Raw genomic sequence first — 7,188 nt, forward strand, 5'->3', positions numbered from 1 at the left:
CTTAGAGCAAGCTCTTCACCGAGCACTTAAAGAATGCACACACAGATGGAAAACAAAACTCTCAAAGGGCTTGTATTTCTCCAAAAATGTAAACCCTTTCTACAGTGGGGGTGCCTCCCCTTTTATAGGGAGGCCAACCAACATATACATACCGAATTTACCCCAGTAAACCAATACATTCCAAGAATATGCTGTACATTTTGGTAAAGAAAGAATTCTAATCCGACTTGTACACTACAACCGGGTCACGCGATTTATGCCGCCAGGGTCACATTCACAACATGACATTCTTCTTCCGCACCTTCGCTTGGGCAATCTTGAATGGGTCTCGGATTCCCCCTCCTTTCCGCACTTGTCAGGTACCTTCACTTCATTCTATTCAATGCGAATGCTTGCAAACATATCAAAGGGAATGCTCCGCACCCTCGTGGATGACCCGACCAAGATAATCAGTAAGCGAGGGTGTTAGTCATGAGGAAGGTGAGATTTGATCCGATTAACCTTGCAGCCATTCGATTCCCAAAATACGATGTGCAAGGGTGATGGTAACATCCTTGATCTAGATCCCCAACAGTAGCCCCTCGTGGTCGAGGTCCCACTCCAGCGGGCCTAATATCACACCCTGAAATTTTTAGATTTTAGGATGTAATTAAAAAGAATAATTCAACAACGATTTTCTCATATTTTTTTAAACCTTTCCCAACATTTATTTTCTTGACAGGAAATTTAGTATAGGAAAATAATTTGTTGTTTTTTAAATTAACACAAGGTTGTTCTGTGTGTGTTCTATTCATGCCGGTGCATTGATTTTGGTTGTTTGAATTCAAATTTGAATTTGGATTCATGTTTGAATCCTTTTGAGCAATAGGAAAAACCTTATCCTTGTCGTTTTCTTTTCTCTCTCTCTTTGGGCCCGGTCCTTTCTTTCAGCCCGTTTCTGCCACTCCCTCCGCAGTGCAAGTCAGCCAGCAGGCCGGCCCAACTCGGCCTACCTCCCACGCCAATCCCCCACCGCACCGGCCCACTCCCGCACCCGCTCCTTGCCGCACCCTATGACAGTCGCCTCTCATCCCTTCCGCCTCGCCCATGTCGTCATAGACTCGAGCTCGAGTCCAGCTCAACTTTGGGCCCGCAAGCCAAGGCCAACCCCTGGGCTATAAAAGTTGCCGTCACACCCCCTCGACCTCACCAAACCCTAATGCCGCCTTGAGCTCCAGCACCGCCGCCGCCGCCCGAGCCGAGCACAACGCACGCCCACCACCGTCGATCTCCTTCGTTGTCGCGTTCTCGTCGATGACAACACCGCCCGGAGCACCGCGAGGAGGTGAGGAGACTGTCCATGAAGTTCTCGTGCACCTTCGTGTCTTCCTTCGCACGCACGATCTCGCGCGGAGACACGTGCTGTCGCGCCGAGCCGCTCCGCCGCGTTGCCCCGCGCTGTCATCTCCTCAACCACCATGAGAACACCCTAGATTTGGTTCACCGTGAGCCCCGCTTACTCCAAGGCCAGATCCCATTGCAAAACGCACCCAAACGCTTGATTTTGGGCAAAACCTGGCGAGTTCCCCTATTCCGCCGCCGCTCACGCACCACTGCCTGTGTCCCATCGCACCGTAACCGTCTGATCACTATCGAGTAGTCTAGATCGGATCTGACCGGAGTCAATACCGGTCAACCCAAGCCGCACATGTCATTTTTGCAAAAAGCCCCACTATTTTCTCTTTTTGCATAGAGGTCCAGTGTAGTTCAAAAGTAATTAGATCTAGGTCCTTTTTCTTTGGTTTTAGCCCCTATGCTTTTATAAAATAGTGCCTGCCATACTAGATCCACTCTTTTACGTGATAGAACTTTTGTTTATATGTATAATTAGGTTTTAGCCCTCAGTTTCTTGCAGTTAAGCCCCTGGAAGTTTTTAAACATCGCTAGCAAGTCCCTAAAGCTTGGTTAAGCCATATCTTTCACGTTTTAGCTCCATTTAACCTTGTTCTTGTTGCGTTAGATTCTTATCGACTTAAACTATGTGTTAGAAGAAATGTTAATTATATTCTATGTTTTTGAAATTTACTTAAAATATTAATATGATTAATTATTTATACACTTGTTTCCTAATTAAAAGCTATTTAGATCTTTACCTCGCTTTCATAATTAAATGTTAATTTAATTAATACCTATTAAACTAGTTTTTATTAATAAAATATAATTAAGTGCTACACCATAGTTGTTCATAAGTAAACTCAATTTGATTAATGCTTATTCATTAAAAGCTACATAGGTTATACCTTGAGTTTTCATGATTAAATGTTAATTTGGCTAATAGAAATATAAATGTGCTTTTAAATTATAATTTGCTTAGTTCCACATGAATCATAAAGTTATGCGCTTAGATGTTCCCACATATGATATCTTTTCCAAATTAAATGTTTAAAGTTGTATAAACTATACATGAACATCTGTAACTTAAATTTGACTAAGCTTTACTTCGTGTTTTCAAAATATAAATATAATGTGAGTTAATTATAACATAGTGTCAGATTTATAAACCAACAGTCCACCAGGGGGTTACCCAAGTGGTTGATTTGTAGGTGGAGGTGATTGTGAAACCAAAAACTCGAAGGTGATCGCGAGGACACAAGGGACACGAGGGTTTTAGACATGGTTCGGGCCCCCGAAGAGTAATACCCTACGTCCTGTATGCGAATTTATTACTAGTATATGAGATTGGATGCTCTAGAGAAGCTCCCTTGGCCGTCTTATATAGGCTGATGACCTAGGGTTACAAATTGATTTGAATCTAATCTACTTGGTAGTTATATGGAAGGTAATCTGAGTCGGACTACAATACGTGCCCCGTAGTATCCGGGCCGATTTGAATTGCCCGACCTCCTTAGCTTGTGCTCCAAGTATCTTCATGTCCTTAGCCCGCGCACCCTGGTCGAGCGGGCTCACTTGTCGGGTCTGGTCAGTATCCTAGTCGGTGGGGACCCATGGGCTACCCATATCCCTCAAGCCCCCGAGCGATGTGTAGGCAAACAAAAACTTGAGGTCATCACTGTAACGACCCTGGTTAAATCAGCCGAGTTAATCCTAATCCGAGTCCCTAATCCCACTGACTCAGCTCCCCTGAGCTTAAGCGCTCAACCTCCAGTTCCTGGCCCTGACCCCTGAGAACCCAACCAGAACTGCCGGTTCCTTCTAAGTACCAACAACAGTGTTCCCTCCAATCTTGAGCAGAGGAGAAACCGAGACTGATGGGTGGACCCACAAATCTCTTCCTCAGATCTCCCAAGGCAGACGCGCCCGAGCAGCATGTGCCCGCTTCAGAGCTTCTCCGCCGTGTGGCTTGATCTCTCCGATGCCGCCGCTTCGCCTAGTCGCCGGCCGCGATAGGATGGATCCACGTGCCCTCCTCCCCAATCGCAGCGGAAGCCCCTCTGCAACCCTTTCTGCCTCGCCTCGTCTCGCTCACGCCCTCGCCGGCCGCGCCATGGTGCCCCGTCGCCGCCGTGGCAGAGCTTTGCCGCTGCTGCGTCAGACCACCTCGTAACGCGCGCCCATCATCGTTTCGCCAGATCCCCGGCTGCAAGACCCAATGCCTTCCGGCTCTTCCGCCTCTCCACAGTCTCGCCGCCCACGAACTCGCTACGCGACGATTCCTCCCTCGCCAACCCCGACTCCGGCAGCGACAACTCCTTTTCTCGCCCCACCAGTGACGTGCTCCGGCAATGCCGCCATTTCACGCTTGCCCGCACCATCGCTCGCCCTGTCTTCTCACCTATTGCAACCTCTCTTGTAGCGCCTTTCTCCTGGTCACCCCAATCAAATCGGTCGTTCGACGACGCCCGCCTCCACCAAATCTAAATTCTGGCAAAACCGCGCCTGCGCCACCTTGTCTCCAGTGCCCAAGGCCGAAGACGCCATCTCCGAAGCTCTGTTCCGCCGCCCATCGCCGCTCAATCGCCGCCATGGCAGCGCACTCCATCCTTTCTTCCGGTCTTTGTGCTGCTCCAACTCTCTCTCTCTCTCTTCCGCGCAGCTATAAAAGGGAATGCCAGAGTTCTACCAGAGTTCCTTCGCCATCACTGTTTCACCGCCCCTACTCTGAGCACACTTGAGCAATCCCACTGAAACTCTTGAGAAGTTCCCCGCTCCGCTCAAGTCCGCTTCTCCCTAGTCCACCCAGCCGCCTACTCCTCCGCACTGTGCTAGAGCTTCCTTGTTGCTCACAAGAAGCTCCGCCACTACCGGAGCACCCTCCAACATCGCCGCCGCCCAAGCCTTAGTGCTTAAGACCTTCCACCCAAGTCTGCTCGTTCCCGACCCCAAAGCTTCACCAGTAAACCTGGAGGTAAGCTGCCGACCCCTTTTTCCGTCTCGCCCGACCCTGTCTGTTTCGCTCGACCCCTTTTTCCGTCTCGCCCGACCCTGTCTGTTTAGCCGACCCTTATCCGCCTCGCCCGAGGACTCGGCTGTATCTTTTCCCTTGACCCGAGGTCATCTGTGTGAAATATCGAGGACTTCTCTGTGTTAAGTCTGAGGGCCCCCAGCGCAGCTATTCCTCTAGTTTAAGGGTCAGATCACATTATTCCCATCCGACCCTTTTATCTTGCTCTCCACCAACTAAAGTAAACTTTCCCACCTTTTCTGTAGCCTTGCTACAAGTGTCCGAGCTTAAACTGCAAGTGTTGTTGGAATAACCGTCTAAACATTAACTCTTGCATTTGCATTCGTGTAGAGTTGCATCTTGCTGACGGCGTTTACGAGCTACACCCGGCGCTCGAAGACGGAGCTGTAGCTGAGCTGCCAATCCTAGAAGTCGAAGCCGCCCCAGCTAAAGAACAGTTTCCCTCCCCTCCACTTGAAGGCAAGCCCCGGAGCATGAACCCCAAATTTCTAAACTTGCACATGCCTTCCTTCTCGTGTTTGTGCATTTACGTATAGGAGTTGTTTGCAACCATAGATGCATGACATAGTTCCTTTGATCTAAATACTATTTTGTTGGGCTAAGTAGTTGCTATGCTTAAATTGGAATCGGTAAAAGTCGAGTGATTTCCTGTCACTCGTGAGTTATAGGAGTTGGTTGTTTCTCCTTCTGTTACAACTATAAGGACGACGGACGGGGCATGGTTTTGGTTAACTCTTTTGGTGGTCGGCTGATCGCCCCATCTGTTTACTGAATCTGTTAAGGCCCGACAGTGGTGGTGTTCGTGATCAAGTGTTTGAAAGTACTAACCTCATACTCAGTATGGGATGGGGAAGCCTAGTACCTGATTGAACCTAGACATGAGCGGTCGCTCCACTGTCCTTGGAACGAAGTTCCCCTACGGCTGCACGTGGTGGCAAGTGTGGTCACTGAACGATAGAGGCCGGGTCTGTGGAACCTTGCACCAAAGGAAGTGGACCCGACACGGGTTAGGGCATTGATGGGGAAGGCTGACACAGGAATCGACCCTCGGTGGTGCGCGGGTGTCGTGAGGTTAGGTTCACCATGCATGGTTAAGAACTTGAATCAATTGGTCTACCTCTCACAGTTTGAGACTACTTGATCGCTATGCTACACTAAGTAATAAAAGAGTCTGATGATGACATGACCTTGATGATGAGCTTGTTTGCATAAAGTTGGATCTATGCTTGCCTAGAGTAAGTTGCCAACCTAGACTTGTTTATGAACCTAGAATCTGAGCTAAAACTTTGAAAGCAAGGACCTAACATAGTACTTTTGGCAAACAAACCCCTCAGCCAAAGAGCCTTGCATGTCTAGAAGTGGTGGAGTAGCTTTTACCACCGGTCGGTTAAGTCTTGTTGAGCTTAGAAGCTCAGCCTTGTTGTGGCTTCTCTTTTCAGGTGAAGTTGCAGCTTCTGAGCTTGCTGCTGGCACTTGGCCGCCCCAGCTCCCTCCGGGTTGGACGGTCGAGTGGGATCCCTCCTCGGACGGCGAGGAATGGGATCATTGATGTCCTGGCTAGCCTCACCAGGGACGTCCGACCCCGACGAGTAGCTTCCGCTTGTTTTTATCTTCTATTGTTTTCTTCAGAACTTGTTAAACTCTGATTTACAACCAAGTGTGTAACAACTGGTTAATCAAATGGTGGACCTGTTGTATTCTCTAGAACCACTCACCTTCGTGTGGGTTATGCTAACTCGGTCATGTCAAGTGGTTAAATCGGATGAAATCTGTCGGCACCTCGAGTTAACGCGATTAAGGCATGAGGATCGCATCTTAAGCGACTTAACCGTGCCTTAGTTGAGTTAATCCGAGGGGGTTCCACCACAGCTGGTACCAGAGCAGGTTTAGCAGGACAGAGAACACGATGGGTCCTAGAACACGTTCTTTTTGAATAAAATTTTGCAAGAAAAAGGTTGAAAAATCTCGTACGATCGTTAAGGATGACTTTAGTACGAGAGGCTCTAGGGGATTTTGGGTTGTTTTAGGTGGCTATTACTTATTGGTTATCTTGCTAACCCCCAGTACTTCACCACGTGTATCATACGTGTGCCGAGTTCCGCATCACGAGTATGCGAGGGTTGATTGGGAGTTCTATTCAAAGGACCCTATCATCGCGGTTGTTTCGCCCACGTCTATCATACGTGCGCAAGTTCCGTATGTTGATTCATACGAAGGGTGGTATGGTTCGATTCCAACGAGCCTATCATCATGGTTGTTCGCCCACGTCTATTATACGTGCGTAGATTTCGCATCTCGAGTATGCGAAGGGTTATACGGTTCCATTCAAAGGGGACCTATTTCCACGGTTGTTGTGCTGTCCATGCAGCCTTAAACGTATGGGTGCCATTTCTATAGTGAACGGTAATGCTTGGGGACGCTTTCGTGGGTGCTGGCACGAAAGGTTCAGGTGGTTGTGTTTTTCTGCAGGTACACTAACCGCGTTCGCTTAGGAGACGCTGCTAGAAACCGACTAGCTATTATAGGGAGAGACGTATTGGTTGCCTTGCCACCGGCACTGACTGCGTAAGACCAAAGGTTTTTGGCAGTTGTTTTGGTTGAGAGGATGAAGTAGGTCGTGCATGTGTCATGAACAAAAATCTGTGAAATCACCTCTCTAAAACAACCTTGCCTTGGAAATGCTTTTCTTCGCTTTAAGGATTTCTAGCTACCTTTCCAGCTTGTGCTTTGGTCAAATCCAAGTACATTTTCTGCTCGACCTGTTCTTCTTCTTAGAGTCTCTATCT

Source organism: Setaria viridis, chromosome 8, assembly GCF_005286985.2.
Source record: "Setaria viridis chromosome 8, Setaria_viridis_v4.0, whole genome shotgun sequence".
NCBI classification, from domain to species: Eukaryota; Viridiplantae; Streptophyta; class Magnoliopsida; order Poales; family Poaceae; genus Setaria; species Setaria viridis.